Source organism: Rhinopithecus roxellana, chromosome 16 (assembly GCF_007565055.1).
Source record: "Rhinopithecus roxellana isolate Shanxi Qingling chromosome 16, ASM756505v1, whole genome shotgun sequence".
Lineage (NCBI taxonomy): Eukaryota > Metazoa > Chordata > Mammalia > Primates > Cercopithecidae > Rhinopithecus > Rhinopithecus roxellana.
This window is the reverse complement of record NC_044564.1, coordinates 69574857-69587161: the sequence shown is the minus strand read 5'-3', so window position 1 is coordinate 69587161 and position 12305 is coordinate 69574857. Positions and strand designations below refer to the sequence as shown.

The following is a 12305-nucleotide window of genomic DNA, read 5'->3' as shown; positions in this document are numbered from 1 at the left end:
TGCATTGGGAGTTATACCTGATATAAATGACGAATTGATGGGTGCTGACAAGTTGATGGGTGCAGCACACCAACATGGCACAAGTATACATATGTAACAAACCTGCACGTTATGCACATGTACCCTAGAACTTAAAGTATAATAATAATAAAAAAATAAGAAAATAAAAAAATTTAAAAATTTAAAAATTTAAAAATAAAAAAAAAAGGGCCTATAAGAAAAATGTATAGCTAACATCATCCTTAATGGTGAAAGACTGAATGCTTCTTCTCTATGATCAGTAACACAGCAAGAATGTTCACAAGGATGTTCACGCTTACTATTTCTATTGAACATTGTAATCAAGATTATAGCTAGTGAGATGGATGAGTGGATGGATGGATGGATGGATGGATGGATGGATGGATGGATGGATGGATATACAGACAAATAGATTGATTAATTGATTCTAAATCCATCTGAAAACGTTGTGAAGGACATAGATGGGCTAACAACTTAGAAGAATGTAATTTCAAAACTTACCATAAAGCTACTGTAATCAATGAGGTATTGGCATCAAAAAAGACAAATAGATCAATGCTACAGAATAAAGAATCTAGAAACAAACTTAGATATATAGGACAAATAATTGTTTGCAGAGATAGAAAAGCAATCAGTGAAGGAAGAACAGAGTTTTCAATGAATGATGCTAGAGAAATTGGATGTTCATATGCAAAAACAAAAAACATTCAATCCACATCTTCAGTAATATATAAAATTAGCACAAACTGATCACATGTCTACCTATAATACTTACCTATGAAACTTCTGAAAGAAAAGAGAAAATCTTTGTAACCTTGGGTTAGGCAAAGATTTTTTTTTAAGAGATGACTCCAAGATTATAAATCATAAGTGAAAAATTGGATGAACTGGATTTTTATCAAAATTAAAATCTTCGGCTCCCCAGAAGACACTGTTAGGAAAATAAAACATCAAGCCACAGATGGGGAGAAAATACTTACAAGCATATCTATGATGAAGAATTTGTATCCACAGTATATAAATAATTCTCAAAACTAAAGAAATAATAAGAAAATAACCCAATAAAGGAATGAGCAACAGACCTGAACAGATACATCATCAAAGAAAACACAGGAATAGCAAACAAGCACATAAAAAGATGCTCAACATCATTAGTCATTAAGGAAATATCTGTTAAAACTATAACTACATACCACTGCACACCTATTAGAGTGGATAAAATTAAAAAGTCTGCCATGCCAAGTATTAGTGAGGATATATTAGTGAGCAACAGAAACTCTCATACACTGTTGCTGGCATGTAAAACAGAACAACCACTTTGTAAAACTTGAATACTGTTTTAAAAAGTTAAACATATATCTATTACATAATCCAGCTATTCCATTCTTAGATTTATCCTAAAGAAAATATACATCCATTAAAAGAATATGTCTGGTACAAGAATATTCATAGCAGGTTTATTTATAATTCTCTATAACTGAAAACAACCCAGTATCCATCAACAGGGCTTATGGATGAACAAACTGTGGTACGTTCATACAATGGAATACCACTTGGCAATATAAAGGAATTAATTTTATGTACACAAAAACATGGAGTCTCAAAACAATTATGCTGATTGAAAGAAGTCAGATAAAAAGGAATACAATATTATATGATTACAGGTATATAAAACTCTAGAAAACTCAAACTAATCTATGGTAAGAGAAAAAATAACAGTGGTCATCTGGGGAAATGGAGGAATTACCAAGGGCTTGGAGAAAGCACTGGGTTCTATTGAGAAAGTAATGGATGCTGTTCACTTTCTGAATTTCAGTGATTTTTTCACAGATGTACACGTATGTCAAAACATATCATGCTATATGCTTTAAATAAGTACAGTTTCCATATGTGAAGAATACCACAATAAAGCTATTAAAATAAGATATCCCATCAACGTCAAGGAAACAAGATTAATATGCCATATCTTTAAGTTAGTTCTTCAAATAAAAAAACAGTAATAGTAGCAGTGGTAACAAAAGCACTTCAGTAGCAGCTCACATTTATTGAGGAGTTACTGTGTCAGGCATCCTTTGAAGCACTTTACATGAGTTAGCCAATTTATTCCTCAGGGCCATCACCCTGTAGCTTTATTAAATAGACACAATTTTTTCCTCATTATCTGTTATCTCACTTTCCATAGTTTCAGTTACCCATAGTTAAGGTATTTTGAGAGACTGAGAGAGAATGAAGGTGCACAATTATGTATCTTTTATTAAGTGTACTGTTATAATTGTTCTATTTTAGTTATTGTGAATCTCCTACTGTACCTAATTTATAACTTAAATCTTATAGTATTGCAAGTATAGGGAAAAAACACAGTACAATATATACAGCATTCAGTAACATCCAGTTTCAGGCATACACTGGGGATTTTGGAACATACCCCTTGCAGATAAGAGGGGAGAGCTGTATTATTATCATCACACTTCAAAGATGAGGATTGGCTTATTTCACTTAGTATAATGTCTATAAGGTTTATCCCTATTGTAGAATAGGTCAAAATTTTATTCCTTATTAAGGTTTTAATGATATGCCATTGCATATATATATATATATATACCACATTTTGTTTATCCATTCAACTGTTGATGGACATTTGGGTTTTTCCACCTTTTGACTATTGTGAGTAATGTTGCTGTGAACATGGATGTACAAATATCTGCTCGAGTCTGTGCTTCCAGTTCATTTGGGTCTACATCTAGAAGTAGAATTGCTGCATCATATAGTAATTCATTGTTTTAATTTGTTGAAAAATTCCTCTGGCCTCTCATTCCTAAATTGTAGTCCACAGTATCAAGTTTCTAGAAGGAATACCTGACCATATCACTCCAAGGATAAAAATTCCTTAATGGTCCCTGTATTAGTCCGCTCTCATGCTGTTATAAGGACATGTCCTGGATAACTTATAAAGGAAAGAGGTTTAATTGATTCCGTTCTGCAGGGCTGGGGAGGCCTCAGGAAACTTACAATCATGACAGAAGGGGATGCAAACACATCCTTCTTCATATGGCAGCAGTGAGAAGGGCAGAGCAAAATGGAAGAAAGCCTCTTTAAACCATGAGATCTTGTGAGAACTCAGTATCATGGGAACAACATCACGGGGTAAACGCCCCCATGACTCAATTACCTCCCACCGGGTCCTTCCCATGACACATGGGGATTACATCTTGAATGGTAACTACAATTCAAGATGAGATTTGGGTGGGGACACAGCAAAACCATATCAATTCCCTAACTGATTTTAGGGTGAAACTCAGACTCTTCAACACAGCAGGTCCTTCCCAGAGAATTCCACTCCAACCCTAAGGACCACTCCTTCCTCTAAGGTTTCAAAGCACTTTGTACCTATAAGGCCTCTAGGAGTACCGCCCTCATTCTATTGTTAATGGTATATATTTCTATCTCCCTCACTATTGTTAATGGAATATATTTCTATCTCCCCCACTATTGTTAATGGTATATATTTCTATCTCCCTCACTAGGCTTCAAACTATTTAAGAAAAGGATACATATTTTTACTCCTCTTTGTATCTTCAGCACCCTTCCACAGTGCCTGGAACATACTAGGAACTCAATACACTGAATAAATGTCATTTAAGCTGTCCAATATATTAAAATATTGCCATATTCTAAAATAAGCAAAGTAACAGGGGAGACAGAATACAGGTTAAATGTGTGTGTGTGTGTGTGTGTGTGTGTGTGTGTGTGTGTGTCTAATACAAATAGGTTAAACTGTATATACACACACATATATAATATTTATGTTAATATAATGAGAAACATTTTCTTTATACGTAGCATGTAATTATTCACATGCTCATTTCCATCTTCAGTTGTAAGCTCCTTTAGGATGCTCTACTAGGCACACTGGAGAAAAAGACACCAATGATACACAGCCCACTTGCATGTTAAGAGACAGTACCAAAAACAGCCTAATATCTGGAGCATCTCTCTCTGCTGAGGGGTATCACACATTTATGTATGGATCAGGCCTTTGGTTTCATGGACTTGCCACACAAGAAATACGCTCTTACATCTGCAATTAGGAATTTGGTATGATTTCTTAATTAAAGGTTTTATTTATTTATTTTTTATTGTTTAAAGAGGAATGGTGTGACTTATTTATTCTTGTTGTTGCAGTTTAGTTAGGTATATATTAGTTCCAGATGGTTTTTATATATTGGATAGATATGTGGATATATGGTATTTCTACAAATATGGTTCAACATTTGGAGAAAAAGCTTCATATATATACATAAGCAAATTGTCAACATGTATTACTTTAGACAGAAAAATTGACAGATACATACAAATAGGGTTCACTATTATACAGAAACTTAAAACATAAACTCATATGCAGCCAAAAAAAGAATGCGAACATGTCCCTTGCAGGAACATGGATGGAGCTAGAGGCCATTATTCTCAGCAAACACACACAGAAACAGAACACCAAACACCACATGTTCTCACTCATAAGTGGGAGCTAAATGATGAAAGCATACAGACACAGAAGAAAAAAGCACACACTGGGGCCTTTGGGAGGGTGCAGGGTGGGAGAAGGGAGAGGACCAGGAAAAATAACTAATGGGTACTAGGCTTAACAACTGGGAGATGAAATAATCTGTACAACTAATCCCCATGACCCAAGTTTACCAATGTGACAAACCTGTACTTGTACCCCGAACTTAAAATAGAAGTTTAAAAAAGCAGCCTGTGTTAAGAGAGAAATGTTTTGAAATTTTTTTTTAAATTATTATTATACTTTATGTTCTAGGGTACATGTGCACAAAGTGCAGGTTTGTTACATATGTATACACATGCCATTTGGTGTGCTGCACCCATTAACTCGTCATTTACCTTAGGTATATCTCCTAATGCTATCCCTCCCCCCTCCCCCCACCCCACAACAGGCCCCGGTGTGTGATGTTCCCTTTCCTGTGTCCAAGTGTTCTCACCATTCAACTCCCACCCATGAGTGAGAACATGCAGTATTTGGCCCTCTGTTCCTGCAATACTTTGCTGAGAATGATGGCCCTCAGCTGCATCCATGTCCCTACAAAGGACATGAACTCATCCCTTTTTATGGCTGCATAGTATTCCATGGTATACATGTGCCACATTTTCTTAATCCTGTCTGTCATTGATGGACATTTGGGTTGGTTCCAAGTCTTTGCTATTGTGAATAGTGCCGTAATAAACATATGTGTGCATGTGTCTTTATAGCAACATGATTTATAATCCTTTGGGTATATACCCAGTAATGGGATGGCTGGGTCAAATGGTATTTCTAGTTCTAGATCCTTGAGGAATCGCCACACTGTCTTCCACAATGGTTGAACTAGGTTACAGTCCCAACAATAGGGTAAAAGTGTTCCTATTTCTCCACATCCTCTCCAGCACCTGTTGTTTCCTGACTTTTTAATGATAGCCATTCTAACTGGTGTGAGATGGTATCTCATTGTTCTTTTGATTTGCGTTTCTCTGATGGCCAGTGATGATTAGCATTTTTTCACGCGTCTGTTGGCTGCATAAATGTCTTCTTTTGAGAAGTGTCTGTTCATACCTTTCATCCACTTTTTGATGGAGTTGTGTTTTTCTCGTAAATTTGTTTGAGTTCTTTGTACGTTCTGGATATTAGCCCTTTGTCAGATGAGTAGATTGCAAAAATTTTCTCCCATTCTGTAGGCTGCCTGTTCACTCTGATGGTAGTTTCTTCTGCCATGCAGAAGCTCTTTAGTTTTATTAGATCCCATTTGTCAATTTTGGCTTTTGTTGCCATTGCTTTTGGTGTTTTAGGCATGAAGTCCTTGCCCATGCCTTTGTCCTGAATGATACTGCCTAGGTTTTCTTCTAGGGTTTTTATGGTGTTAGGTCTAACATTTAAGTCTCTAATCCATCTTCAATTAATTCTTGTATAAGGTTTAAGGAAGGGATCCAGTTTCAGCTTTCCACTTATGGCTAGCCAATTTTCCCAGCACCATTAATTAAATAGGGAATCCTTTCGCCACTTCTTGTTTTTGTCAGGTTTGACAAAGATCAGATGGTTGTAGATGTGTGGTATTATTTCTGAGGGCTCTGTTTTGTTCCATTGGTCTATATCTCTGTTTTGGTACCACTATCATGCTGTTTTGGTTAATGTAGCCTTGCAGTATAGTTTGAAGTCAGGTAGCATGATTCCTCCAGCTTTGTTCTTTTGGTTTAGGACTGTTTTGGCATTGTGGGGTCTTTTTTAGTTCCATATGAACTTTAAAGCAGTTTTTTCTAATTCTGTGAAGAAAGTCATTGGTAGCTTAATGGGGATGGCAGTGAATCTATAAATTACCTTGGGCAGTATGGCCATTTTCACGGTATTGATTCTTCCTATCCATGAGCATGGCACAGTCTTCCACTTGTTTGTGTCCTCTTTTATTTCATTGAGCAGTGGTTTGTAGTTCTCATTGAAGAGGTCCTTTACATGCCTTGTAAGTTGGATTCTTAGGTATTTTATTCTCTTTGAAGCTATTGTGAATGGGAGTTCACTCATGATTTGGCTCACTGTTTGCCTGTTATTGGTATATAAGAATGGTTGTGATTTTTGCACATTAATTTTGTATCCTGAGACTTTGCTGAAGTTGCTTATCAGCCTAAGGAGATTTGGGGTGAGACGATGGGGTTTTCTAAATATACAATCATGTCATCTGCAAACAGGGATAATTTGACTTCTTCTTTTCCTAACTGAATACTCTTCATTTCTTTCTCTTGCCTGATGGCCCTAGCCAGAACTTCCAAGACTATGTTGAATAGGAGTGATGAGAGAGGGCATCCCTGTCTCGTGCCAGTTTTCAAAGGGAATGCTTCCAGTTTTTGCCCATTCAGTATGATATTGGCTGTGGGTTTGTCATAAATAGCTCTTATTATTTTGAGATACGTTCCATCAATACCGAATTTATTGAGAGCTTTTAGCGTGAAGGGCTGTTGAATTTTGTCAAAGGCCTTCTCTGCATCTATTGAGATAATCATGTGGTTTTTGTCTTTGGTTCTGTTTATATGCTGGATTACGTTTATTGATTTGCGTAAGTTGAACGAGTCTTGCATCCCAGGGATGAAGCCCACTTGATCATGGTGGATAAGCTTTTTGATGTGCTCCTGGATTCGGTTTGCCAGTATTTTATTGAGGATTTTTGCATTGATGTTCATCAGGGATATTGGTCTAAAACTCTCTTTTTTTGTTTTGTCTCTGCCAGACTTTGGTATCAGGATGATGTTGGCCTCATAAAATGAGTTCGGGAGGATTCCCTCTTTTTCTATTGATTGGAATAGTTTCAGAAGGAATGGTACCAGCTTCTCCTTGTACCTCTGGTAGACTTCGGCTGTGAATCCGTCTGGTCCTGGACATTTTTTGGTTGGTAGGCTATTAATTATTGCCTCAATTTCAGAGCCTGCTATTGGTCTATTCAGGGATTCAACTTCTTCCTGATTTAGTCTTGGGAAAGTATATATGTCCAGGAAATTATTCATTTCTTCTAGGTTTTCTAGTTTATTTGCGTAGAGGTGTTTATAGTATTCTCTGATGGTAGTTTGTACTTCTGTGGGGTCAGTGGTGATACATACCCCTTTATCATTTTTTATTGCGTCTATTTGATTCTTCTCTCTTTTCTTCTTTATTAGTCTTGCTAGTGGTCTATCAATTTTGTTGATCGTTTCAAAAAACCAGCTCCTGGATTCATTGATTTTTTGGAGGATTTTTTGTGTCTCTATCTCCTTCAGCTCTGCTCTAATCTTAGTTATTTCTTGCCTTCTGCTAGCTTTTGAATATGTTTGCTCTTGCTTCTCTAGTTCTTTTAATCATGATGTTAGGGTGTCAATTTTAGATCTTTCCTGCTTTCTCTTGTGGGCATTTAGTGCTATAAATTTCCCTCTACACACTGCTTTAAATGTGTCCCAGAGATCTGGTATGTTGTATCTTTGTTCTCATTGGTTACAAAGAACATCTTTATTTCTGCCTTCATTTCGTTATGTACCCAGTAGTCATTCAGGAGCAGGTTGTTCAGTTTCCAGGTAGTTGAGCGGTTTTGAGTGAGTTTCTTAATCCTGAGTTCTAGTTTGATTGCACTGTGTTCTGAAAGACTGTTATAATTTCTGTTCTTTTACATTTGCTGAGGAGTGCTTTACTTCCAACTATGTGGTCAATTTTGGAATAAGTGCGATGTGGTGCTGAGAAGAATGAATGTTCAGTCGATTTGGGGTGGAGAGTTCTGTAGATGTCTGTTAGGTCCACTTGGTGCAGAGTTGAGTTCAATTCCTGGATATCCTTGTTTACTTTCTGTCTCACTGATCTGTCTAATGTTGACAGTGGGGTGTTAAAGTCTCCCATTATTATTGTGTGGGAGTCTAAGTCTCTTTGTAAGTCTCTAAGGACTTGCTTTATGAATCTGGGTGCTCCTGTATTGGGTGCATATATATTTAGGATAGTTATCTCTTCTTGTTGAATTGATCCCTTTACCATTATGTAATGGCCTTCTTTGTGTCTTTTGATCTTTGTTGGTTTAAAGTCTGTTTTATCAGAGACTAGGATTGCAACCCCTGCCTTTTTTTTGTTTTCCATTTGCTTGGTAGATCTTCTTCCATCCCTTTATTTTGAGCCTATGTGTGTCTCTGCAAGTGCGATGGGTCTCCTGAATACAGCAAACTGATGGGTCTCGACTCTTTACCCAATTTGCCAGTCTGTGTCTTTTAATTGGCGCATATAGCCCATTTACATTTAAGGTTAATATTGTTATGTGTGAGCTTGATCCTGTCATTACGATGTTAGCTGGTTATTTTTCTCATTAGTTGATGTAGTTTCTTCCTAGCATTGATGGTCTTTACATTTTGGCATTTTTTGCAGTGGCTGGTACCGGTTGTTCCTTTCCATGTTTAGTGCTTCCTTCAGGAGCTCTTATAGGGCAGGCCTGGTGGTGACAAAATCTCTAAGCATTTGCTTCTCTGTAAAGGATTTTATTTCTCCTTCATTTATTAGACTTAGTTTGGCTGGATATGAAATTCTGGGTTGAAACTTTTCTTTAAGAATGTTGAATATTGGCTCCCACTCTCTTCTGGCTTGGAGAGTTTCTGCCAAGAGATCTGCTGTTAGTCTGATGGGCTTCCCTTTGTGGGCAACCCGACCTTTCTCTCTGGTTGCCCTTAACATTTTTTCCTTCATTTCAACTTTGGTGAATCTGACAATTATATCTTAGAGTTGCTCTTCTGGAGGAGTATCTTTGTGGCATTCTCTGTATTTCCTGAATTTGAATGTTGGCCTGCCTTACTAGGTTGGGGAAGATCTCCTGGATAATATCCTGCAGAGTGTTTTCCAACTTGGGTCCATTCTCCTGTCACTTTCAGGTACACCAATCAGATGTAGATTTGGTCTTTTCACATATTCCCACATTTCTTGGAGGCTTTGTTCACTTTTTTTTCCTTTTTTCTCTAAACTTCTCTTCTCACTTCATTTCATTCATTTGATCTTCAATCACTGATAGCCTTTCTTCCAGTTGATAGAATCGGTTACTGAAGCTTATGCATTTGTCACATAGTTCTCGTGTCATGGTTTTCATCTCTATCAAGTCATTTAACAACTTCTCCACATTGGTTATTCTAGTTAGCCATTCGTCAAATCTTTTTTCAAAGTTTTTAGTTTCTTTATGCTGGGTTCGTACTCTGTCTTTAGCTCGGAGAAGTTTGATCGTCTAAAGCCTTCTTCTCTCAACTCGTCAAAATCATTCTCCATCCAGCTTTGTTCTGTTGCTGGCGAGGAGCTGCGTTCCTTTGGAGGGAAAGAGGCGCTCTGATTTTCAGAATTTTCAGATTTTCTGCACTGCTTTTTCCCCATCTCTGTGGTTTTATCTACCTTTGGTCTTTGATGATGGTGACATACAGATGGGGTTTTGGTGTGGATGTCCTTTCTGTTTGTTAGTTTTCCTTCTAACAGTCAGGACCCTCAGCTGCAGGTCTGTTGGAGTGTGCTCGAGGTCCACTCCAGACCCTGTTTGCCTGGGTACCAGCAGCGGAGGCTGCAGAAGAGTGAATATTGCTGAACAGCAAGTGTTGCTGTCTGATCGTTCCTCTGGAAGCTTCATCTCAGAGGTGTACCTGGCCGTGTGAGGTATGAGGTGTCAGTCTGCCCCTGGTGGAGGACGTCTCCCAGTTAGGCTACTCAGGGGGTCAGGGACCCACTTGAGCAGGCAGTCTGTCCATTCTCAGATCTCAAACTCTCTGCTGGGAGAACCAGTACTCTCTTCAAAGCTGTCAGACAGGGACATTTACATCTGCAGAGGTTTCTGCTGCCTTTTGTTTGGCTATGCCCTATCCCCAGAGGTGGAGTCTACAGAGGTAGGGAGGCCTCCTTGATCTGGGGTGGGCTCCACCCAGTTCGAGCTTCCTGACCACTTTGTTTACCTACTTAAGCCTCAGTAATAGCGGGCGCCCCTCCCCCAGCCTCACTGCCACCTTGCAGTTAGATCTCAGACTGCTGTGCTAGCAATGAGGGAGGCTCTATGGGCGTGGGACCCTCCGAGCCACGTGTGAGATATAATCTCCTTGTGTGCCATTTGCTAAGACCCTTGGTAAACTGCAGTATTAGGGTGGGAGTGACCCAATTTTCTAGGTGTTATGTGTCACGGTTTTCCTTGGCTAGGAAAGGGCATTCCCTTCCCCCTGCACTTCCTGGGTGAGGCAATGCCTCACCCTGCTTTGGTTCTCGCTTGTTGGGCTACACCCACTGTCCTGCACCCACTGTCCAACACGCCCCAGTGAGATGAACCCAGTACCTCAGTTGGAAATGCAGAAATCACCCATCTTCTGTGTCACTCATGCTGGGAGCTGGAGGCCGATCTGTTCCTATTTGGCCATGTTGGTGCCACCCTTTGATTAAAGGTTTTAATACGTTCTGTTTTCTATTAATGAGTGGTCTATTCCATCCATGACAGGATATTATAAATGACTGACTTATCTTACAAGCAGTACACAAATAAACCAAGCTTTTTCCAGGCCAAATGGATTTTTCATGGTCCCCAAATGAGCAAGTCCTGGGAAACATTTCAACCTGGATAATTTAGAGAATCACAGATCAGCAGAACCTCTGGTCTAAACATTTTACCCACATTAGAAACAAAAATGAATGTCTTGATAGGAGTAAGAATTATGGCAGCAGGAAATAAACTGACAAAAGTATATCAAGGAAACAAAATCAATTGCTGAATAGGGAGAAAAATCATAGGTTGGTCACTTAGCACTCAGAATGAAAGGTATTGGTGCTGGAAATGGAATTCTTGAGCAAAACCTAACAAGCCTGAATCTCAGTGGTTTAGTTCCAGTAAAATCTAAGATTGATGGTAACAAAGAACCTCAAATACACCTCAAATTTCTTTAAACCTGAATCTCGTAATCAGGCTGGATTTGCATAGCCTAATTTCTTAAATGGGGTCACACAAACAGCCTTTAAATAGAACATTTTAAACTAATCTCAGAAGTGGACTGCTTTCACATAACAAACCTGAAGCACAACAAAAAGCATTATCTTAGCCACGAGGGTAAATGAAGTGGTCTTTACTTAAAGCCACTAGAGAAACCTGACCAGGTGTTCATCGTTAAAGAACATTTAATTTATAAATAGAATATAATGTAACCATATATATTTGTTAAATATATATTTGACAAATTTCTAAGAAAGTCAAGCTCTAATGGTTTCATTCTCACATTTTATGTTTTTAAAAGCCAAAATTAGAATATTTTCAAACTGGAATTCCTCTACTCTGGGGTCCCTAAATTACGCAAAGTAGAGTTTCTCCAGAAACATTTGACATGAAAGAATACTAAGAGTCAAAATCAAAAAATGAAATAAACTGTGACATTCATTTAAGATGAAACAAAATTCAGTCTCACTATCAAAACCAAACACAAATATGAGTGAGACTGTAGAAAAATGAAGTGAAAAATGAAAAGAGTGGGGACAGTGATGAGGATGTCAAGAAGCAGGCAGAGAACTTGGGAAGAACAATGACCACGATGGCAAGAAAGAAGCCAAGACCTTGGGAAGAGTCCAGAATCTGGAGACAGACAGTTTTTCTTTACCCATCTCAGAGGCCCTCAGGGCAACACTGAATCAAAAACTATTCATAATTGAGACACTGAGACATAAGGACTTGCTGAATTATCTTTGCACACTCCATTTACAATAATGGGGACATCATGCATAAAATCTACATGCTTCTAAGAGGACAAAT

The 12305-nt window shown here is 38.1% G+C and overlaps 1 protein-coding gene across 3 annotated transcripts in view; it reads right to left on the bottom strand.

Moving 5' to 3' along the window:
• SH3GL2 (SH3 domain containing GRB2 like 2, endophilin A1) overlaps positions 1 to 12305 on the bottom strand; it is a 235433-nt gene that overhangs the window by 101213 nt on the left and 121915 nt on the right. The gene's annotated exons all lie outside the window — the stretch shown is intronic.